A 24,141-nucleotide genomic window follows, 5' to 3' on the forward strand; every position below is an offset into this window, starting at 1 on the left:
ATTAGCTTTCTTCCGGTCTTCTGGAAATTCCCCAGTATTCCAAGATTTAATGAAAATCAACATTAACAGTTGAGTGAGTTCCACAGCCACCTCTTTAAAAACTCTTGGATGCAAGTTATCTGGACCTGCTGATTTTTAAAATATCTAATGTTAGTAGTGGGTGGAGGGATAGTTCAGTGGTTTGAGCACAGGCCTGCTAAACCCAGGGTTGTGCATTCCATCCTTGAGGGGATCACTTAGGGAACTGGGGCAAAATCAGTACTTGGTCCTGCTAGTGAAGGGGGCTGGACTAAATGACCTTTCAGGCTCCCTTCCTGTTCTATGAGATAGGTGTATCTCCATATATTTATAATATTTTATTTAGTCACTGTTTAATATCATTCTGAGACACTAGTGGAATGCAAAGAGTGGTATCGTATAATATGACTACATCATCACCTATTTCTAGGAAACTGAAAATTGTATGTCAATATATATGAGATGTGAGCCCCAATGCACCACAAGTCTGTACTGACAGCCACAGCCACAAGGCACCAAGAGGTCAGCCCTCTATCACCACAGTGATGATCATTCACAGAAGAGGTCCAAGAGGTCAGCCCTCTATCACCACAGTGATGATCATTCACAGACTGGGCCTTGCTGTTCCTGTGATTGCAGGGGAGAGACAGAAGAGTAACAATTTGCTCTCCTGCTCTTCTCCCCTACTCGGCATAGCAAAAATACCTATGTAGACAGTATGCAAAGGGGAGGCAAAGGAGAGTGAAATTCTGATTGGGCAACACATGAGTATGTAGTCCGGGGGGAAAAACTGGTGAAAAGAAGATTGTGCTCATTACTGGCATACTGGGGCCTCATTACAGAACAGAGGACCTGGGGACAAGAGAAAATTCTAGGTACAAGGGACAGATGGTCTTCCTAACAGTCTTCCTCAGTAGAGAATGCAAGGCCCAACTCTGTCCCTCCCACTTTTTATTTCCTCTTCTTCAGTACTGGAAGTAAATCCTGAGCATGTGTGCCTGCCTGCCGGCTGGGTGACGAAACAGAATGAAGTCATAAATGGCCCATTGTTAGCTGAAACAGAGAGGGTCTCTGTGCACATTTAACACTTCCCTCTTGGATAAGTTACTCCAGCTGACTTTCAACCTCCTAACTCAGTTAGTTTTATCCATGAGACTCAAGTTTTCTGGGTGGAGGAGGACTGTGTTTTCTTGCAAATCAAAGTTAGTTCGTGTTGCTGATGAAGGTTTTGGATTTGGTACTTCAGGAGTGGGGGCGGCAGCCTTGGTAGCTTAATCAGATTGGAGGTGCGATGCAACAGATTTGTGAATCTGTAAAAACCCAGGGGCTGGCTAGTCTGGGATCACAGGAAAAGGAAAATGATGGGCACCCGCATGGCTGTATCTAACCTGATTAAATGCTTCTAACCCAAATCTGTCTGAGAGATATCAAACTGCACCCAAAAGGGGATAATAAATGGGATGAATTGTGCTTTTCTTCTCTTTCAAGGTATAAACTGATCTCAGGGTACCCAAGTTCTAAACTATTTTCATTACCTTCCAAGAGGTGTGACTGTACTTCTATTTGTTCCTATATTAAAAATACATGAAAAATTGCTATCATCTGCTTGCACGGAAAAGAGAGGCCACTGATATTTTGTTTCTTGCCATTTTTAATACTACCTTGGGCTCACTGGATATCCTGGCAGATGGAAAGATGAACTGATTCCAACAAACATTCGTTTATTCACCTTGTATTTGGCCCTGTCACCGCAGAGCAGAAAGATTTCAAAAGCCCTAGGCAACAAACTACACATGGACTCTGTATTCTGTACAAGCAGATGACAGGAATTTTTCATGTTTTGAAAACAGAAGTAAATGTATATTCACACTCCTGGAAGGTAACAGAAATAACTAGCATTGTCTATCCCTGTTAAATGCTTCTGCCACATCAACTACACCCCTGGACAGTCTTTATTTCAATAGCTCAAATATCCAGCCATTGTTCGTTTTTCTCAGCCGCATGCCATGTTATTCGAGGTGTCTCAGAGCAAACAAAAGGAACGTACACCATTAGAAATAGAAAGAAAACCCCTAACACTAAGTACAGGTGGTTTGATGAGCTTTCCCCTGGTTGTGATGGTCCTGTGCTTGACCCATCTACTGACTGCTGCTCTCTCCACAACTAGAGCTGGAAATGTTTTTCAGTTATGGCCCAGGTTCTTACAATTGACATTGACAATAAGGTCAAAACTTAATAAACTTACAGATAAAAAAGGGTTAATAAATACTAGTCAAAGGAATGCCATTCTTACAAGCAAACCTGCAGATAGGGACACACACAGCTATACATCCCCAGGCAAAAAAGGACAGGCTGGTACAGTGTCATTGTGGAAAATTACTGACACTTGCTACTAAAGATGTAACAAAATCATCACAAAAGCCCATGGAATGGGTTACTAGGAGTTGGCGTGAGAAGGGTTACATCAGGCACCAGAACATACAATCTTTCATAGGTCTCTGGGGTTTAGAAAGCTGTCAGCCAGAGCTGACACTGAACATAATACTGATGATAGTAAGAAACAGATGTAACTGGTTTTAGCCACATCTGGGGGGAAAAAAAGAATGTTAGAATGAAACCATTTCCCCCCCCCCCCCAGATCACCTCTTATATCTCCAAATATCTTACAAAGGACACTGGGCATGCAGCGACTATACAGGCACAACCAGTGCCCATTATTATGTGCTCAGCAATAGCTCACGTGCTGCCTTGAATACTAAAACTAGTTTAAGGGACTGATCCTGAGAGGTGCCCAGAAATTCTTAGCTGTGCAGGCCCTTAACAAGAGAGAATTTTGGCCAGGCTGCCCACAAAGATGATGCCTCTACTTTCTGAAAAGTGCTGGGAATTCTTCAGCTTCCACCTGCACAGCAGCTAGAGCCAATGTCTTGAGAAAACGTTTGCCATACATCTGATCTGAATGACCACACCTCCAATTTGTCCAGATCCCACCCTTATACTTCACTGCAGTGTCAACACTAGGAATAAGTTGAATTCCTGATACGGGAACATAAAGCCAAAAGCCAAAATGGTACCAGCTGAGAATTCCTGCCACCATATTAGGGGAAACTTCCTCCAGAGAGAATGGCATCTGCATGATAGGGCATCTAAGGCTATGTCTACACTGTGTTTTAAAACCCACGGCAGTAAGTCTCAAAGTGCAGATCTACAGACTTGGGTTTGTGGGGCTCATGCTATGGTGCTAAAACTGTGTATACATTCAAGCTTGGGCTAGAGCTTGGGTTCTGAAGCCTGGGGGAGGGGGTTCACAGCTCGAGCTCCAGCCCTAACTCCAATGTCTACACTGATCCCCACTCCACTGAATCCACATGGCTGAGAAGAGTTTAGTTTTGCAGACAGGCCTACAGAACTGTTCTGAGCAGCCTACACAGCGTAATGATTTGTAGAGATTCTTTTTTTGTCTGCTTTTTATTTATTTTAAAATAGTTAAGCCATGCCAGTCCTAAGCCTGGATAAAAGAGAAGGGTTCTGCAGTTGGGTCTGCAACACGCTCAGGTAAAATCATACTGCAACCGAAACTTGAGGATGGTAGGTGCTGATGGAGCACAAAACCAAGTATCCTGGCAACCAAATTTGTAACAAGAGTAGGCACAGGGAACGTACGCATGTTGTATAGTACACAAAAGCCAGCACAGGTTACACAAGAAATGAAAAAATACCATCTGAATATACTTGGTGTCAGTGAGACAAAACGGGCAGGGAGCGGCATGATGATGTCTGATTTTGTTACAATCTTATACTCAGGTGGAACGATGTATGAAAGAAATGAAGGAATTATACTGGATAACTTCACAATCAAGACCCTGCTGGCTTAGGAGCCAATGAACAACAGAATCATAAGTCATGCTGCAAACAAGACATGACAAGTGTACAATAATTCAAGTATATGCACCAACAAATGCAGCAGGTGACAGTGAAAAGGATACATTCTATGAGCAGGTGCAGCAAGTACTGGATGACATGCCTAACCAGGTGTCTTCAATACACAAATTGGCAACAACTCTACTAGCTGGGTTGGAGTCATGGGCACATTAGTGGAAAGCATCCAAGCTGATAATGGCAAACGGTTCTTGAATCTCTGCGGCACAAAACCCCCGGAGACAGGAGACAGGCTCTTCCAGCACAAGCGGACTCACAAGCTCACATGGAGATCACCAGACAACGTGACTGTCAACAAGACAAGTATACACACAGACTAAAAGATGGGCATCTTCTTTGAGAGACATCAGAGTCTGCAGAGAAGTAGATGTTGTCTCTGATCATTTTCTTTTAGTGGCCATGTTACAGTTTAAACTTAAAAAGATCATGAAGACAGACAAAAAGAGTGTTTATAGCAGGGGTCTCAAACTCAAATGACCCCGAGGGCCGCATGAGGACTAGTGCATTGGCCCGAGGGCCGCATCACTGACACGCCCCCTTGCTGCCCCTGGCCCCACCCCCAATCCACCACTTTCATGAGGCCCCGCCCCTGCCCTGTCTCTTCTCCACCTCCTCCCCTAAGCGCGCGGCTCCCCGCTCCTCCCTCCTGGAAAGTGCTAAGCGCCACCAACAGCTGTTTGGCGGCTTGGCGGCGGGAAGCGTCTGGAGGTAGGCAGAAAAAAAAATGAAGAGTAATATAGTAGTATAGTATTAAAATATAGTATGCTATTAAAAGTCAATTTATTAACTTTTTTTATTAACTTCTTTAACTGTAATGTGAAACATCAGTGTTAATTTTGACAGTCATTTCATTTTTGGCCACTTAGCTGGCAGCGTTTTGCATCAACCAGAGCATCAATATTAGGTTTGATATCCTGAGACGAAACCAATCTCAGTGTTGCTTGCAAATGTTCATCAGTGAGCCTTGACCTTAACACAGATTTGTTAATCTTCATGGAAAACTGTTCACATATATATGTACTTCCAAACATTGCCATTATCCTTGCAGAAGCAGAGAATAACATGGGAAATCTTTCTTGTGAAAGAAACCTGTAGAATTCTGGAATTCCAACATCTGTATACTTCTGCTTCAAAATCGTGTCACACTGAAGCTCCACTAACTCCATCTGCATTTCCTCTGCAACATTGTCAATTTCAACAGCAAATGGTGTGGGAAAAAAGTTGAAAATGTGGTTCAAGTGCCTTGAAATCTTTAAACTGCACATCAAACTGTTTGTGTAAGTTAGAAATGATCTCTGCATATTCTTTCAAGGATTTGGGTTCAACTTTTCCTAAGGAATTCAGAGTTGAGAAATGGACCAAATTGCCAGCAGTCAGCTGTTACCCCCATAAAGTAAGCTTGACTTTGAATGACTTAATACTGTCATACATCTGTGTTATCACCTGTTTTCTACCCTGAAGTTTCAAGTTCAGTGCATTCAGGTGATCAGTTACATCTGTTAGAAAAGCAAGGTTGCAGTTAAAAGTGGAATCAGCAAGCTGTGGAACCTCCTTGCTATTCAGTTTCATGAAGGAATCAATCTCCTCTTTAAGTGCAAAAAAACGCTTCAAAACATTTCCACGACTCAGCCATCTAACTTGAGTGTGATACAGAAGTTCCCCATATTCACTGTCCATACTTGCTAGAAAAGAAGTGAACTGTCTGTGATTCAGCCCTCGTGCACGTATAAAATTAACAGTTTTAACAACTACATCCATAACTTCTTTCATTTGTAGACTTTTACTACACAGGGCTTCTTGGTGCAAAATACAATGTATACTGGTGAAGCTAATTCCTGGTATATTGAGGCTGTTCAGTTTGGTCTTCAATAATCCAACCACACCAATGTTTTCAGAGCACATTGATGGCGCACTGTCCGTAGCCAAAGATACGAGTTTGTTCCATGGCAGCGCAGCTTTTTCAATGCACTCTTCCAATCCTTGAAATATGTCACGTCCCGTTGTGGTACCCTTCAGTGGCATTAAGTCTAGCAATTCTTCAGTTATATTCAAATTGCAGTCCACACCTCTAATGAACACTGCACACTGTGCGGTATCTGATACATCTGTACTCTCATCAAGAGCAATTGAAAATACTTCAAAGTCTTTTGCCATTTGAATCAATTGTTTTTGCACATTATCAGCTAAATCTGTTATCCTGCAGGCAACTGTATTTGCAGACAAGCTTATGCCTTCAAAAACTTTCCTCCTATCAGGACATAAAATTTCACTGGCCTTCATAAGACATTCTTTTATGAATAAGCCTTCTGTAAAAGGTCGCGATGATTTAACTATCATTTCGCTTATCACAAAACTTGCTCTTACTGAATCTTCGCTAGACTTGTTAATCCCTGAAAATAAATTTCTTTGCTTGGCAAATGCTGCTTTAAGTTGCTGAACTTTTTCCTCTCGGATTTTTCCGGTGAATGCATCATATTTTTCACGGTGCATCGTGTCATAGTGCCAACGCACGTTATACTCCTTGGGAACAGCAATCGTTTACTGACAAATAAGGCATTGAATTTTATCTTTTACCTCTGTGAAAAAATATAAATTCTCCCATTTGTCTTGGAAAACTCTCTTTTCTTCCATGAGTGTTCTTTTTTTTGACGAAGTCATTTCCAAGCAGTTTTAATAAATATATACACTCAGTAATGCACCTCACTCAAAGGACAAAACACGCACTTAGATTTACTGCCTAAGGCTCTGGGCTGGAGTTTGGGTGAGGGAGGGGGTCTGGAGTGCAGGCTCTGTGCAGGCTCCAGGCTGCGGCAGGGGGTGGGGGTGCAGGCTTTGGGACGGAGTTTGGGGATAGGAGGGGTGCAGGGGTGAGGGCTGTGGGGCTGAGGGTGAGGGGTTTGAGGCATTGGAGAGGCTCGGGGCATTGGAGAGTCTCAGGACTAGGGGGGAAGGGCAGCCTGCCCTGGCCCTAGTGCAGGGGGGCGCTAGGACCCTGCGGCAGCAGGTGATGCCGGAAGCCGGCATAGCGGAGGAGTGGAGTCAGCGTGAGCTCCGGGGCGGTGAGGGGGCAGCAAGTGGGGGCCGGGAGACACTGGGGGGAGGCGCGTGGGGGCGGCAGGTGGGGCCAGGGGAGAGACCCGGCCCCAAACATTGGGGAGCAGCGCGCGGGGAGCTTAGGCACAGAAAATAACTCGGGGAGGGGGGCGGGGGTGAGGGGAGTTTGGCGGCGACAGGAAGTAACTGGGGGAGCTCCGCGGGCCGCAGGGAAGAGCTCCGAGGGCCGCATGCGGCCCGTGGGCCGCATGTTTGAGACCCCTGGTTTATAGCAATAGAGAAGTTCAAGGACAAAGAAATGCAGATCAGATTCCAGACTGAACTTAGCAACCATTCCAGTGGTTTATAGGGCCAGGCTGATTAAAGTCTAGAAGACAGCAGGTCAAATTAAAAGAAAACAATAGATGAGTGGAAAACTCTGAAGGGAAAAAAGGAACAGTGCATGATGAAGGCAGAACAATTAGAGATGGATGGAAGATACAGAGAAAAGGACAAAGAAATAAAGAAGGGATGCAGGCCAGATAGAAATGCCTGAGTTCAGGAAAAGGCTGCAAAGGCAGAAGCAGCAGAACAGAGGGGAGATTACAAGCAATCCTACAGAATAATGAAAGACCTCTCAGGAAGAACCTGACTGTCACAGGTGATCCTCATCAGGGACTCTCACAAACAGATGTTGAAACACATGAAGAACAAGCCAATTAAAAGAACATTTCCATTCCACATTAAACTGTCTAGAGCTGATGCTTATGTACTAGCTTGAGAGAAATGACAACGCTAAGACAGAAACAGAAGAAGGACCAACAACACCAATGAAATGTAATCAGCCATCAGAGACCTTAAACAAGGGATAAGCTCTTTGGGTTGACAGAATTCAAGCAGACGTACTAAATGCAGGTGGCAAAATTCTAACTGAGTAGCTAACAAAACTCTGTAAAAAAAGTATGAGTGAAAGAACAAGTGTCACAAGACTGGAAAGATGGTATCATCGTGGCATTGCCAAAAAAGGGTGACATCATCAGTGCGTGAACTAGAGATACTGTACTGCTATCAATCCCAGGCAAAGTATTGGCTACGGTTATACTGAATAGAAAGAAGGCGGCAGTGGATGGAATACTATGAGAAGAACAGGCTGGGTTCTGTCCAGGTAGATCACATTGTGGACAGATGTTCACTCTTTAACAGATCGTTGAAATAGCTTGGCAAAATCCCAACTTAATCAACTTTATTGACTTTATGAAAGCATTCGATAATATCCACAGACACACACTGTGGAATACTGTTAGACACCAAACAAGCTGATCAACAAAATGAGGAGTATATGATGGAAACAGATGCATAGTAAGAACAGATACAGGCCTGAGTGAGTGGTTCAATATTGGGGCTGGAGTTAGACACGGGTGTGTGTTACCACCAATCCTCTTTGGATTAGCAATAGACAGGGTGATGAAGCAGGCAACAAAAGGTATAATGGACAGTGTAAAATGCCAGGTTTCAGAGTAGCAGCCGTGTTAGTCTGTATCCGCAAAAAGAACAGGAGTACTCGTGGCACCTTAGAGAATGGGTTAGTGGAGACAAATTACACAAGATTGACTTTGCTGATGAAACTGCTTTTCTAAGTATGACCTGGAACAGAATGACTGCTCTTACACGGGAGAACAGGACGCAGCAAAAATTGGATTGAAAGTAAATGCAAAGAAACCCAAGATTATGTAGGAAACTGGACAACCGATGCAACCGTCTACGTGGATGGAAAATAAATGAAACAATGTGCTGCTCTCTGGGGAGTGTGATGACATTTGAAGGTGGCTGTGATACAGATATTCATACAAGATTAGGGAAAGCAAACACCATGTTTGGAAGGATGAACAAACAGAGGTCTCCACATCAAACTAAAGGTCAGACTATACCATGTGATTATACTGAGTAGGCTACTGTATAGAGCAGAGACTTGGCCAATGGCAATGGCTAATAAAAAGAGATTGGAGGCTGCCTGTGACAGATGGCTGAGGAAGATACTAAACATTTAATGGAAGGACAATAACAAATGTGAAAGTAAAGGAGCAGATAGAGCAGGACATGTTGGAAAATATCATCAAAAAAAGAAGGCTCAGGTGGCTGGGACATGTACACCCTGTGGAAGATGGGAGACTTGCTAAGCAAGCACTGACTGGATACTCAAAGGAGGAAAAAGAAAGTGAGGAAGGCCAAGGAAGAACTGGCAGAAGAGTGATAGAGGATACTGAATGTACTGGCATCACCTGGGATGCACCACATTTCAGTAAGAAGTGAAAATGAGTCCCCAGTGCACAGCTGTCCCATCACAGAAGGTGGCAAATGATTTTGTACAACTCAGGAGGGACACAGGACTGCAGGGCATGCCACAAGTCAAGACTGAGGTGCATTGGCACAGTTGAGCAACAGAGGCTAGAACTGGAACAGTGGCATGCGACAAAGAAAGGACTGAGGCCTGTGGGGTGTCCTGGCTGGGAACTGCAGGGCTCCAGGGGAGGATTCCCTGCCTTCTCTCTCCCAGTCATGCATGAATTCACATACCTCACCTACTACTCTGCACCTGCACACTCACTGTCACATACTCCATCTACCCCAGCTGATGGACCCTGGAACAGCATGGTCTGCTCCTTCAGGGGTCTGGGGCCAACCAGCCCTGCTGGAGTGTCAGACCCCACTTTGAAGGGGTCAGGTGATGCCCTTAAATGGCTGAGAGAGCTGAGGAGGAAGGTTGGCCCCTGTGAGAAAGGGGAGCTGAATGAAAGGACCGTGTAATCTGTGCCGGTCAGGGGAATAGTTTTGGTTTGGGTTCCTTTGCTAGTTTTGTGTGTGAATTAATAAACTGTGCCCTGAGGGACGGGCCTGAAAGATACTGGTGTGGTTAATACTTCCTGGGCTGGGGAAACAAGCCAGCAGCACTACAGACCCTGTCTGTGCAACCATCAGTGTCATCTCACTCATAACCTCCCCTGTGCTGAGTGTCTCCGGGGGTCAAGGGATGGGCGAGGAAGTACAACAGTAAATAAAAAGTCCCCAAACCAAGTAGAGTTGGAGAAGTTTGGTGAGTTCTCCCTGCTGTTTTGATGGTTCAAAGCAGCACTTTACAGCAAGGCCCATCTGCTGTTCTTCCTATGGCCAGAACTGCAAATGGTTGCACCAATAGTACAAGTACAGCCCTGAGGAATTCATTTCTTCTTTCCTGAAGCTGTCTGCTGGCACCATCTCATCTAATTGAGCATAATTATATACTAGCATCACTTGCAATTCTCTGTAAGCACAAAACACACAGCTGGAACTGCTGTCATATAGGGAAAGGGAGGGAAATAAAGGTGTCAAGGAGAAAAGTATGGAATGAGAGACTGGATGGGCCAGCCATCTGCCAAAGTCAGTCAAAGGCAGTTTGCTCATCCATCCATTCCTCCGTGTTGCAGACTATGGGCAGTAATAAATGGGAGACATCACACAGGAATGGAAATAAATTTAAAGTTCAGATTACTAGGGCAAACCACTGGAAGGTGTGAATAAATGGAGTCACATTTCCCCAAATGACTCAATGGTCAGCGAAAGAGCTCCTGGAGTGTGAACTATGAGCCTCTAGTTCTAGGTCCCACCCCGTTCTTTCTGGGATTCCTTTATTCATTCATCCTTTCTTTCACCTCCAACCCCTGCTTTTATGAGTGTAATCGGAGACAAATTCAAACTCAATGGAAATGAACGTGTAGCACTAATTACTCCTCTCCAATGCCCTGGTGCAACTTCTTGGAACTTGACTGTGGTACCAGCTGGTTAATGCTGCCGTAGAGTATTAATGTTCTAGAATCAGAGTACTCCAGTGTCAGACAGGGCGAAGGCTCCCCTTGTCTCGGAGTAATGGAATCTGCTTTGGTGTCAGTTGGGCCGAGGATTACCTTAGTATGGAAATTCATCTAGCATAAGAAATCTTGAACAGGTTTCTATTTGTTCATTTTGCATAGACTCCGCATCTCCTCTGCTGTGCACGTCTCCATCCTTCCATTCTCCATCTCCCCCACTCCTCTCATACACACTCTCCAGGGATAAGCAGCACTCGGTGGCTAAATAGTCAATGATGTTTTATTGCTTGATTAGTGCAGGGTAGAGATGTTTCTTCAAACCACAGCTGAACTGGCTGACTGCAGACTACATTGGCCAAATTCAGACCCAGGTAAGACAGGGGTAACTCCAGAGAAACTGCAGCCTGCTTGAACCAACTCTGAATTTCATCCCATCAGTCAAACGGGAACTGCGGCTACAGCTCCTGGAAATATTTACATTATATATAAGTTCAGAGACAGCCTCAAGTGACTGCAAGAGCATAGTTCACTTGACAGGCTCTCCTAATGCCATAAATGGCAAAAAAGCAGACCACTTAATGGATGGATTGACTATTTATAGTTGTGTGGACTGCATGTGATTCATTTCCTGGAACAAAGACCTGAGGCAAGAATACCCTTGAATAGGAGTATATTGGAGGGCTTATTAGGACACATACCCAATCACAAAGGGAACTGCTGCCCCAACCCAAAGGTCCTGCCTTCAGCATGTAGTTTTTGAGGGGACTCTTGCCGGACTTAGCGGCAGCCAGAGCCAGGCAGAATGCAATAACTCCCACGTAGCTCAATCTTTTTTTCAGCATTCCTGCTATTTCATGCCTGGGCCTCCACCAAACAGACCACCAGACTGATGTATCGTGCTAAACTGGATGGTAGTTTTGTGCTGTGAGCAAACATTCGCTGAAATCAGCAAACATTTAATTTGTAAGCCTAAATAGGATTTAAATCTTGCACACCAAGGCCTGGTCTACACTAAGGGGAGGGGGGGGAGGTGTCGAACTAAGGTACGCAAGTTCAGCTACGCGAATAGTGTAGCTGAACTCCAAGTACCCTAGTTCGAACTACTCACCCGTCCAAGGATCGAAGTCCGCGGCTCCAAGGTTGACTCCGCCACCGCCGTTCGCGGTGGTGGAGTTCCGGAGTCAACCGGAGCGCGTGGGAAGTTCGAACTATCACGTCTTGATTAGACGCGATAGTTCGAACTCCGAGAAGTCGAACTCTCCGCGTCGACCCGCGCGGTAAGTATAGACCTACCCCAACAGGAAAGTCTTGCACACTAATGCACTGTGCTACTTATTCCCACTTCAGAGAATCGTATAGAACAGAATACATAGACTAGGATATTCCTGCTAAGTGGGAGTTGCTTTGTTTCTAATTCCTGGCTGTACATTATAAGTGCTGCAGGTAGCACTGCAATAGTTAAGGCTGACCAACTCCTTCCACTATAATACCGGTACTCTGTTTTCAGTTGCTTATACTATATATATTTCATCTTTTTACTTTATCAGATTAAAAAAATAACGAGAGCTAATGAGGAAAAAACACTGTGAAAATAGCAGTGTGATAAGAAGTGTAGTCTTAGTTGTGGTTTCTGGTGCTACTTTTGTTCACAGTCTGAAAAAACCTTGTAGCCTACAACTTGCTTCTAACCTGACTGCCTCTTCAGACTGTATTGTATTAACCACTTTAGTGGTTGTTCAAACTCGTACGCTTGCTTCGGAAACATGACAAATTTTTCCCGCTCCCTTTCTCTAAGTGAAACTTTGATGCTGCCTCTAGATTTTCTCAAGTTATGATGTTACTAATGTAAAAATAAAATAAAGTCTGGGTGGATTGTACAGCTTGTTTTCAAAACACATCCTCAGAAATATCAGCTTGACTTAGGGATTCTAAGCATGTAAATGTGGCGACATGCCCCCGAAATAGGAACACTAGATAGAGAGAGTGGTGTGTGTGAATTTATATTCACTTTAGGCCATTCTCACAGTTAGGCAGACAATCTACTCTGTAGCCATCATCTTGCCAGTTAAGCTGGGAGCAGCCATGCAAAAAGGGGTCCCATTAGGAAATGCATAACATGAAGCAGCATGAACGTGGGACAAGTGTCGTTTGGTCATAGGATGAAAGCCTTGGGCTGAGTTTGACTGACACGACCATTTTGTTTTTTTAAGATGATGGCCAAGCAGAATTTTATTTAAAAATTAAAATCAAAGAGTATATATGTGAGTAAAAGAAAGTTGTCTCACTGTACATTTTTAAAGCTTCCTGAAATAGGACCAACTCCCATCCAAATTAAGTAGACAGTGTTCCCCTGGAAAGCCTCAGTCAGAGCAGAAAAGTTGGAGCTAGTGAGTATACAAATAACTGCTGCCCCACCCTACCTATGACTCCTCAGCATGGATATAGGGGACTGACTTTCAGGGATTTTCAAGGTGACATCCCTGGAAAACTCCCAGGACTCTAACTTTAGGTTAAGAGCATTTTTACTCTCTCTCCTACTTGGTACTGATGTAGTCTCTTGATACAGGGAGAGAAACTGGATGGATTTATATCATCTCTCCTCTGAGCAAAAGAATTCTGGCGTATCTCTGTATAGGCCAGTGCAAGCAAACAAGACACACACACCCACACCACACACCCACAACTTCCACATATCATTTACAGCATTGATTTCAGTAAGCAAAGAGTCAGAGGATCCAGTCTGAGTAAGTCCTCAGACTCTCAATGACTCCTCTGTTTTGAACCAGCTTTGGGATGAGTTAAACTTGGATCTCCCTAGCTGCCAGCCATCTAGAGGGCTGGATGGTAATATGTATGTATAGGAGAGGAATATAGAGAAGGAGTACGTAGGTGGGCATATGTGTGGATGGGATGGGTTGAGTGGGAATGTACAAGTTGTCTGGATGCTGCCACACAGCAGTGGCCTTGCATAAAGGATGATCAAAGGCAATCTTGTTAGTAGAGATAGAATAATAGAATATCAGGGTTGGAAGGGACCTCAGGAGGTCATCTAGTCCAACCCCCTGCTCAAAGCAGGACCAATCCTCAGACAAATTTTTGCCCCAAATCCCTAAATGGACCTCTCAAGGATTGAACTCCCAACTCTGGATTTAGCAGGCCAATGCACAAAACACTGAGCTATCCCCCACTAATATATGAGTGACAGCATATGTGCACCCAGGGTTGAGAGCACAGCAGATGTCTGATATAAGCAGACTTTTGTCACTTCTGAATTGCTATTAGCAAGCTCAGAAAAAGAAACTGAACCTTGAAAACTCCTTCTTCCCTCCCTATCTTCCCCACACCAGTCTGCCTTCTTCTTTCTATGCTGCTAATTTTCTTAAAGCTTAACAATTCTCCTGAGTTCTAGGTTCTCTGTCATCTGGGGCAGTTCAGGTTTTTTGTTTCTTTCATTGTTTTTGGCTTTGTTTTCAAATAAAAGTAGTCCATGCAAGGCCACAAAAGAGAAGAATGGACCATTGCTTCCTCTTTGTTCTCTGCAGTACTCTGAAGGGCAGAAGCAAACTATTGAGACAGAATATTAACTGCTCTACAAGTCACTCATGTTGCAGTCTATTTATTCATACATTTCGTAATTAGATTTTTTTAAAAGCTACTAATTCCTTGATATTGCTTGCCCTGTTCTTCTCATTTGCTCATTTTCCCATCATCCACTACAGGCTAACAGCTGTTTTTCTCTCTTTTAATATTTGTTCCATTATTTTGCTAGGGTAAATATATCAAATATTATTATTTGCATTATAGTAACAGCTAGAGGCCCCTGTTGAGATCAGAGCCCCGCTGTGCTAGAACCCATATGTGTACACAGCAAAAGACAGTCTATGCCCCACAGACCTTACATGTTGTGTAAGGATAGACGAGACAGGAAGACTACTTTGAATAGGTTTTCCACAGCCCTGGACACTGCAGCAGCCATTGTTAAAAGAAAAATTCAAGTGAGAGAAGGGGTGTGTTCTGGCTTTTATTTCACAGATAGTTGCTGAGGCCTAGAGAGATTGGGATTTATCCAAAGTCAGGCAGGAAGTCTGGGGCAGAGCTGGGGATCGAATCCTGATCTCCTGAGGCCCAGTCCAATATCCATGTCTTTTCTTCTATCAATGTATATTAATTAGCTGCTTTAAAACTCCATGGTAGTGGTTTTTACATCCTGTATCTTGGTACATAGTCTGTGCAATTATCAGCAGACAATTTCTGTCGAAACTTAAGATGATTTGAGCAATTAGTTTTTGAGATCCATAACTCAGACAATCAATTTTTAATCCTGTTTTTAAAAATGTCTAACCTTTTTTTTTTTTGGGCCACATCTTATCTCAGAAATAGCTTCTCCTAGAAACTTCAGATAAAGTTTACTCAGAAGCTTTGGGCAAGGTCTAGTGTGCACGACCAAATCTGACACAGGGAAAGACATATTTGTCAGCTATTCACTGGCAAAATAAAGACTGTCAGGCTCCAACAGAATGTAAAGGGCTATCAGTTGACTGGTGCAGACTTAAGCTTTCTTTGTTGTTTTTCAATAAGTTTCTAACCCTTCTCCTTGTGGAGGGAGCCTTCCAAGTGGAAATTCTTTGCTTGGGAGTTCTGTAATGAATTCCTCTGAAACATCAGAGATGGCCATGGCAGGAGATGGGACACTGGGTGGGGTGGGTCAATGCTTTGAGGTGGTACTGAGCATTCTCCCTCTCTCAGGTGCTTGGCTGGCTGGCTGGCCGGTTCTTGGTCACATGCTCAGGGTCTAACTTGATCGCCTTATGTGGGGTCAAAAAGAAATCCCACCCCCCATCCCCAGGTCAGATTGGCAGAGACCTTGGGGTCTTTTCACCAGACTCTGCAGCACGTTACTTGCCAAGATTATCTGGGTATATCTTGATTGTTTCCCTGCCATTTTGAAAGCCTCAGGCACTGATGCACCTTGGTCCACCCTATTCTCTGCCTATGGGACATAATTGTCCATTCTCCTGGTGGCAGTAATACTTTGATCTAATGTCAGTTGCTGGGTTAGTGTGTGGCTGCTGAGTGGGGTTGGTGGCCTGTGCTATACAGGAGGTCAGACTAGAGGATCTGATGGTCCTTTCAGGTATTAAACTCTATGATGGTAAAAGAACAGAAAAATTCTGGCTCACTCCTCCTTGTTAGCTATGCCCTTGCCCAGGCTCCTCACTCACTCGCTACTGACGTCTTCTCCTTCCAGGTGCACCCCATGCCAGGCCAAAGACGACAGGCACCATCAGAGTCTTTATTACCCACCCACTCCTCTCTGATAGCTGCTCTTTTCTTCAGTGGTTATGCTAGCAGTACTACCAGGAGAAACTGTCCACTGCTCTCCCCTACTACGCTACATGAGACAGACCAGCCCCTCCCTTGTCCTTACAAAGACTGCAGACTTCTTAAAGGCCTATGGAAAAAGCTGACAAAAGAACATTACAAGTCCCACTCTCAGAAGCTTTAAATTTGCAGTGGAAATCCCCTCCCAACAGGACTGGAGAAGGGCTTAGAGACATGTCAGGAAAGAAAAATTAAATATTTTCTTGTCTTGGTTAAGCTCCCAGCCCCTATCAACTGCTGTTTGAAGAGAAAGTTGAGATTACCCTGCAGAGAGAGAGAGGGAGCACACATTGCAAGGTTCCTCAGAACTAAAATAATCCAATTGTACCTTTCATACCGAAAGAAATGAAGCTCACAAATAAAACCATGAACCAACCATATTCTATAACAGCATCTGACTCTTTGCAGTTTTCCCAGAAAATTGCATGGGCATTCTGTGGCTCACTCCTTACTTAGCCCACCTCCTCCCTTCCTCCATTCTAACACATCTGGCCCTGGTGAGTGTAGAAAGAGAAAAGGAAGGACTTGTTTCTGACTCACATACCAAAATTTCTGAATAGAGCACTGAACTGGGACTTGGGAGGCCTGGGTTCTATTTCCAGCTCTGCTGCTGGGTGACCTGTGGCAAGTCACTTCCTCCCTCTTTGTGGCTCAGTTTCTCCATCCGTAAAACACAGGGATAATAGTATTCACCTTCTTTGTAAATCCCTTTGAGACCTACTGATGAAAACTGCTATTTAGTAGTTATTATTATTATTATTTATTAGATGTTGTGTGCTACATAAAGAATCAAATCCTGGAGGTAAAATCCCATTGACTTCAGTGCCTAAGTAAGGACTCCAGAATTTCTCTGGGTGTGTGTGTGTGTGTGTGTGTAAAGAGAGAGAGAACGCACAAGGGTTATACTTAATTTTAAAATAGATGCCAGTGGTTTTCTTCTCAGCCTGTTTACTCACTGGGGTTCATGGAAGGTCAAGCTGGGGACTTGCTTATTTATTTTCCTCATTTTGCCCCCCCTTCCTCCTCCAGACCACTCTGGACAGGTTTTCCACTGCCCTGTTAAACTGAGTAAGTGTGCTGGGTACAGTAGCATCCACTCAGAAAAGCAAAGCAAGTGAGATGAGCATTTGTAAGAAAAGAGGCTGCATTCTGGCTCCCAACACAGCACAGACTGGGGAAACAGGGAAAAGTGCTGGTAGATGCCAGCAGATCTGTACTGGCATTTTTATAACAATCTTTGTATGTATTTACTTCAAAATACAGGATACAGATGGACTTTCTAGGCCCATTATTTATTATTGTGTCTGCCTTGAAATAGGAACTGATTGCTTTGATAACCAGAATGGGATCTGCTTTTCTATCGTGCCTTTTATACTCATGGAATCCCAAAAGGCTTTACTAAGCAATGACTTAGACATGAGGGGCTTTATTAATAATGGTAGTGCTGCCATGACTCTGTAGTTCAGATGGATCACTGTGTGTGTTCTCTTTCCTCTACAGCAGAAGTACACCAGTCTGATAAGGTGCTGTGCTATGGCAGGATGCTGGCCCTTTCTCAATTGATAACAGACCTGGGCTACCAGGGCTCGCACTAACACTCTAAAAAAAGCTGTGTGGACAGCGCTGGGAAGCTGCAGCTGGGGCTGGAGCTCTGAAGACTAAGGAAGGGGATGAGCTCCCAAGCCACAAGTTCAAAGTGCTGTCTATACAGCTATTTTTAGAGCACTAGTGCGAGCCTCACTAAGTCTGTCAACCCGGGCTGGCAGGCTTGCTCCAAAATGCCATGCTGACATACCCAGGGTGCACACCTGAGATGGGGAACTGTCTCTCCTTTCTTTCTCTAGCAGTTTTGCCTTTCTCTAGCCATTTTGTTTGGCTTGTCATCTGCACCCCCTTTATGATTGCCTCCACTGGGCTTTTTGCCAGAAAAGTCTGTTGAAATGAAGCAGACCCCTGTTATTGTTTGCTGGATCTGACTATAAGTGAAATGTGCCTCACTGGATATTTTTGCTGCTTCCAAAAATACTCCCTTGACTCAACCACAGTTAAATGAAGATGGACTTTTCAGGGAACGACATCAACACTGGACAGAGGGCTTGTTCCAGGTAGCATTTTGATAGCTGCTCTCCAATCCTCCATCCGCTCATGGCTCCATAAATACCTTCCAACTGGTGTAAAGGAGGCAGCCCTTAGCAGATTGCACTCCGGTTTTGTCTTCATCAGCATTACCAATTAACTCAAGTTAGCAAACACATTTGTGCATGTCAGCCTGGACAGCACAAATGTTTGTGGTTTATCCTAGAACAAATGTTTGCGTCCTGGAACAAAGGTTTAGGGAGCGTCCAGACTGTTAGCTAACTTAAGCTAACTGATATAATCAACCAATTGGAGTTAAAAATCCTCTGGTGTAGACACACACTATGTTGCTATGTTATAACCCTAGTATAAAGTGGAACCAAAAATGTAGTACCAAGTGCCTCATGTTCAGGAAGCTCTGACAAAGAACTGCAATTGTTGAAGAGATCACAATGTCTCAAATCCACTCCAGAACAAAAGAAACACTAAAACATAGTGTGCCTTACCAGCTCATTATATGCATTGGCCATGTCATTTCATGTTATAGTATTACAAGTCCAGGGAATGTAATTATGCCCTCAGAAACCCTCTACTCAGAAGGAATAGGAGTAAGGGGAGTTGGGAAACAATTTTAATAGGAGAAAAATTGATGAGGGAGACTGAGAGTTAAAGGCTTTGGTTTCCCCTTGTTTTACAAATATGAAAGGCTAGACCCTACCTCACCCCTTCAGTGCCCTGGACACAATCAATCTAAGGGTTCTGCTATCAGATAGCTTTTAAGCAGGAGAAATGAAAACCACACAAGTAACAGAGAATGTAACTCCCTACAACTGTGAGGTCTTTGTGGGGCAGACGGAGCAGTAGGGATGGACCAGGAATGAGATGGCGAGTTGTTTGGGAGTCTTGATGAACATTTCAATTTCTACTCTTCTATCTATTAGAAAGCAAGGGTAGCAGGAGGCTGCTTCTCCTGACCACCTCTTGCGCCATATACCCTTGAAGAAATTATCCAGGTATGTGATTTCTCTAAAAGGGCATGATACAGGAGATGGTTTGGGAAGGGGAAAGAGCGATTTTGTACATAATTTACTAGTTATTCTGTAGACTACTTAGTAAGAGAGATCATCTCCTGGACCCATCTCTGCTCCCAGCCCAACCCTCAAGCACTGCCTCCTTGGTTCCCAAAGTGGTTCACTCTGCAGACTGCCAAGAAGGGTTAAGGGGGGCACTGCTGAGCCATGAGTAGGCCTGAGAACTACTGGCTTACACCCCAGCATATGTGCAGGTAAAGAGGGAATGAGTTGTGCCCGGCTGCTGCTGTTTCTCTATAGCACAAGATATAATGTTGATTGGTGTGTGCACACTCTCCCCGCTCTGTCCCAGAACACATTTAGAACAAGGAATGTATGTCTCTGTCTCAGTAAGTTCTTTCTCAAGGATATGTATTCTATGTATTGCTTTCAAACCCTCCCACAACTCAGGTTCCCTCTCTCCCACTCCGGGAAAATGCCCTTCTAGACAGTCGCACAGCTTCTATGGGAATGGAATGTCCTTTTCTATTTCTCATAATCTCCCTGACCCATTCCTACATTGAGAGAACAGAGAAACTGCTGAGCACTGTGCCTGTTCAATAGGCTAATCTGAGACCTGCATTTGCTCCAGTTTTATTGTGTAAACAAAGCAGTATGTTACCCTGATCCCACTATCCAAGCTCCTGCAGATAGGACAGGAAGCAAGAAGCAGTGTTAAGAAACAGAGAATTCCAGCTAGTAAATAAATCTGTTGTTGTGCTCCTGGGGAATTGGAATGAATACCCCAGAATGCAGCTGTGTGCATATAGCACATTTTCAGGAAATATAGTGTCCCCCCAAAGCAACAAGTCAGGTGTGTGTGTTACTGACTAACATCATTATCTCTTCATCACCCTGCTCTGGACCCATAAATCACCCCAGTTCCTAGTGGAAAAGGACAAGTAATGCAAAAAGGGACTTAGATCCCTTGGGGAAATGAGGTAAGTAAAGATGAAATCCTGTGGTTTATACATATAGGGATCTATTCTCCCACTGATGAATGAGGGATTTATGTGGATAAGACCTCTGAACAGTAACAGGAATTATCCACAGAAAGCCTCACGTGCTCTGACAGAAGAATACACCCATGTGTCTGTTTCTCCATCTTGGAGTTTGGCTACAGCAATCAGCTAAGTCAACAGGAGTCAGTGCTTCCGATCACTGTGGCTGAAGTCTAAAATGGAGGAATTAGCATGATTTGCGGTGAACCTGCCAATGCCAACTCTGCATCGGAACTCTCTGGATGGAACTTTCAGACATGGACTGGTGCTCAGCCCCAGTCTGCACCAGGGAGAAAAAGAAGCAAGTGAGGAGAATTTTCCATACCTCTGAGCAAGAAAACAGGGTTGACAAGAAAAATGATGCAATTCCAAGATACTTATGAGTAAATCCCCTTTTCTAGAGCCAGACACATTGCTCTTTTTGGACAGAAGCTCACAGTTAGAGCTGGACTGTCTGTCCTTAATTTTTAACAAAGTAACCAAAAGAACTATATCAGTGTTTTTCAAACTTTTGTACTGGTGACCCCTTTCATACAGCAAACTCATGAGTGCAACCCCCCTTACAAATTAAAAACACTTTTTTTTGTATTTAACACTATTATAAATGCTGGAGGCAAAGCAGGGTTTGGGGGTGGAGGCTGACAGCTTGCGACCCCCCCATGTAATAACCTTGCGACACCCCGAGGGGTCACGACCCCCAGTTTGAGAACCTCTGAACTACATGGTGTGGGAGGTTCCTGGGCTAACAAGATCTCTTGTGAAGAACTGCATTCACATCTAGCTAACTCCAGTAGTGAAATGAAGTCCCCAGTGGACATTTGTCTACAAAACCAAGATGTGGTTTAGGGCAGCTTACATCCTCTGCCCATGAAAAGCCCAGGAATTATCAGAGGGTGCTGCATGCCAGGCCTACCTGAGGTGGATTGTCAAAACTGTGTATAGTAGATAGGGCCAGGAAAGATACTGCAACTAAAGACTGAAGTGAATTGGCAGAGGTGGGTGAACCCATGATAGAAACTGAAGAAAGTAAAGAGCTAAGGGGGAACATACAGTGTTTTAGCTATCGATATTAAATAGGAATCGCATCTGCAGCTACCCTAGCTAGGATATAGTTACAAAGATCACAAACTTTCTGCTGGGATCAGGAAGAAATCCCTCCTCCCTCTCCCTGTATAACACTATATGGTGCATTAAGGAGGTTTTACACCTTCCTCTAAAGCATCTGACCATTGTCAAAAAAAGGATATTACACTACTGTAGATAAATGGACTGCCAGGTTTCTGATCTAGTTGCACTTCCCTGTTCTTCATGTCATGGAAAAAGAAACCACACCTAGCACCGGTCTCTTTGTTTCCACCCACCTGGAGGTGTGGGTCTTCCTTAATTCCTTAACTGGACAGATCCTCAGCTGGTGTAACTAGCATAGCTCTGTGCTGACCCAGCATATTCAAGACAAGCATTTTGGCCTGCGCTTTGAACTGCCTTTCACTCCCAGCAATGCTGCTTCATTTTAAATCTGCTGGCAATTTACATTCTGGAAGGAGGTTCCATGAATCATTCCCTAAAACTTCCATCTAAACAGTCCGCGTTGCACAGCACACACACAAGTTTTCCCGAATTGCATCCCAAAGTTGGAAGGACAATTAGTGCAATGACTCTTGCCCGGCGAGGGTTGCAATCACTGCTCCTGGCTTTGCAGGAGAGTCTGACCCTCCAAATCGCAGCCTGGCTTTGGGGTGAACGGCTGTTTATCTTCTCCTCTTTCTGTTTCATGCAGCTTATTCCTTTTTGCAGCGTGGCCTTTGCAAAGCCAGAATCCGGCTAGTTGCTCCCCGGGACCCACCGTGTCTAGCTTGCTCTTGGGCTCCGTCCTCTCCCTTCCTTCTGGCCGTCTGGTCCGTCCCTAGGGGACCGCTAGGAGCACGCGGAGTGCCGCGGGACTTACAGACAGAGCAGGGGCCGCGCGCCCCCGGATTGCCCCCAGCCGGCGCAGCCCGGCTCTCCCCAGCCCACCGCGCCCGGCCCGTGCTCGCTCTTCTCACGACCCTTGGGCGTGTCGGGGGGGCGGGGGAGGAGGAAGGGGCCCAGCCGCGCTCCTCGGGGCACGTTTCCTGCCCTCCTCAGGGCGCAGCGTCCCGGCTGGGGCTGAGCGCGCCGCGGGCATCAGCGCACGAAGGGTCCCCCCGCCCCGCCAAGGAACAAAAGCAGCGGCGGCGGCGGCGGCGAGGCGCCGGGACCGTGCACGCGACCGGTTGCCTTACCCGGCTCGCTGCTCCGGGGACGGCCGCGGGGAGCTCTGCCCGGCGGGACGGGCTGCGGCCAGGGGACCATCCGCGCTCGCTCCTCCAGCGGCGCAGCGCCTGCTCCGGGGAAAGCGCCGCCGCTTCCCCGCGCCAGGCTGGGGCTCGCTGCCCCCCGCCCCCTCAGCCGGCGGCCGGGCTCTCGCCCCTGGCAGGCACAGGGCTGGGGGCCGGGAGGCTGCAACGGACGAGGGGGTCGGGTCGGTTTCAGAGCAGCCCCCGGGGGCGGAGGAGCGAGCTGGCCTCCCCCCGGCACAGGCACACGCGCCTCACGCCGCCGCCTGGACCCCGGCCCCTCAGAAAGTCGCTGCTGGGCCGGAGGGAGCGGGCGAGCCCGCGACGGGCGGCGCAGGAGAGTTTTCAAGTGAGCCAAAGTCACCAGCGGGTCCCCCTGCGGCGGGCTAGAGGAGGAGACGGGGGAAGGGAGCGCCGCCTGCCCCGCCCCGCCCCCTCCCCTCGCCGCTCCGCTCCGCTCCGCTCCGCTCGCCCCCTCCTGGGAGCAGCCCGCTAACAAGGACCCTTCTGTTGGCTTTGTTCGAGACACTCCGCGCAACGCCGCCCTTCGCGTCTCTGCCGCTTGCCGGCTCTCGGGGGAGTCGTGCGCTTGGTGCTTGCCGGGCGGAAAGCTGCGCTCCGCGCTGGCGGAGGTGGCCGAGTGCGCATCTGGCCAGACAGGCAGAGGGGTGCAGTGGCTGCAGGAAAGGAAACCTGGGGGGAGGAGGGGACGACAAGGTGTGTGTGGGGGGAGGGGGGAGGATGGAGCGAAAGGACAGGACAGATTTCATCTGTGTTATCTCCGCACTTCTGATTTCATTATCCCTCCCCTCTGCAAGGGAGGAAATAATTTAGGAGGGAATCGCACGTCGGTGAGAGCCAGATCTCTGAAGTCACTCGGATCGTGACTTCCCACCGTAGTAGGACGGATTTCAAGCTCCTTTTCAATCTGAATATTCCAAGGCCGTTGTCTACCCCATTTGTTGCAATTGTATCAATGGTAATTTTGCGCACGGATCATGGGTGGGATATGACGCCCTTCTCCTCGCTGTAGCACGCACAAAGGGAAAGAGATTACATAGAAGTAAAAAGGGGGAAATTGTCGTCTCTCTTTTTGTAAGGAAAGTGCATTTGTGACTAAACAGTTTCCATATTAGTGTGGCTGGGTTTTATTTCGTATTTTCATTATTGTGTATTTTCTATTGCTACAGGGCTCTTTTGATTATAGATGATGGACTGAATTTGTAGCCCTTCTTGCTCAGCTTTTGGCAATTCATGGTAATAATGCTTCCACTGTTTCCATTCCAGAGCAAGGGGATCTGATACAGTACTGTGAAAGTTCTTTTTTTCCAGTGGAGTGCAGAGTGTTAGATCAGCAACTGCTCTTGGAAGATGGTATTTCCTTGCACTCAGGTGTTGTGGATGGAGCAGATGCAGGATGCAGATCTGAATTTCAAACATCCCAGAGTTTATGAACATTTAGAGA

At 45.7% G+C, this 24,141-nt stretch overlaps 1 protein-coding gene across 3 annotated transcripts in view; it reads right to left on the bottom strand.

Annotated features, from left to right (window-relative positions):
* The window catches only part of CHST3 (carbohydrate sulfotransferase 3), a 48,872-nt gene extending 26,018 nt beyond the window's left edge, over nt 1–22,854 (bottom strand). For 2 of the 3 annotated variants that reach the window (XM_045025620.1, XM_045025618.1), the window contains exon 1: nt 22,623–22,854. The gene's annotated coding sequence lies outside the window, so the exon portion shown is untranslated. Of the gene's footprint in view, nt 1–21,722; nt 21,790–22,622 lie in introns of those variants that run through there. The other variant, XM_045025619.1, reaches the window with a different exon arrangement.
* Between the last annotated feature and the right edge of the window lie 1,287 nt (nt 22,855–24,141).

The sequence above is a fragment of the Mauremys mutica genome, chromosome 7 (genome assembly GCF_020497125.1).
Source record: "Mauremys mutica isolate MM-2020 ecotype Southern chromosome 7, ASM2049712v1, whole genome shotgun sequence".
NCBI classification, from domain to species: domain Eukaryota; kingdom Metazoa; phylum Chordata; order Testudines; family Geoemydidae; genus Mauremys; species Mauremys mutica.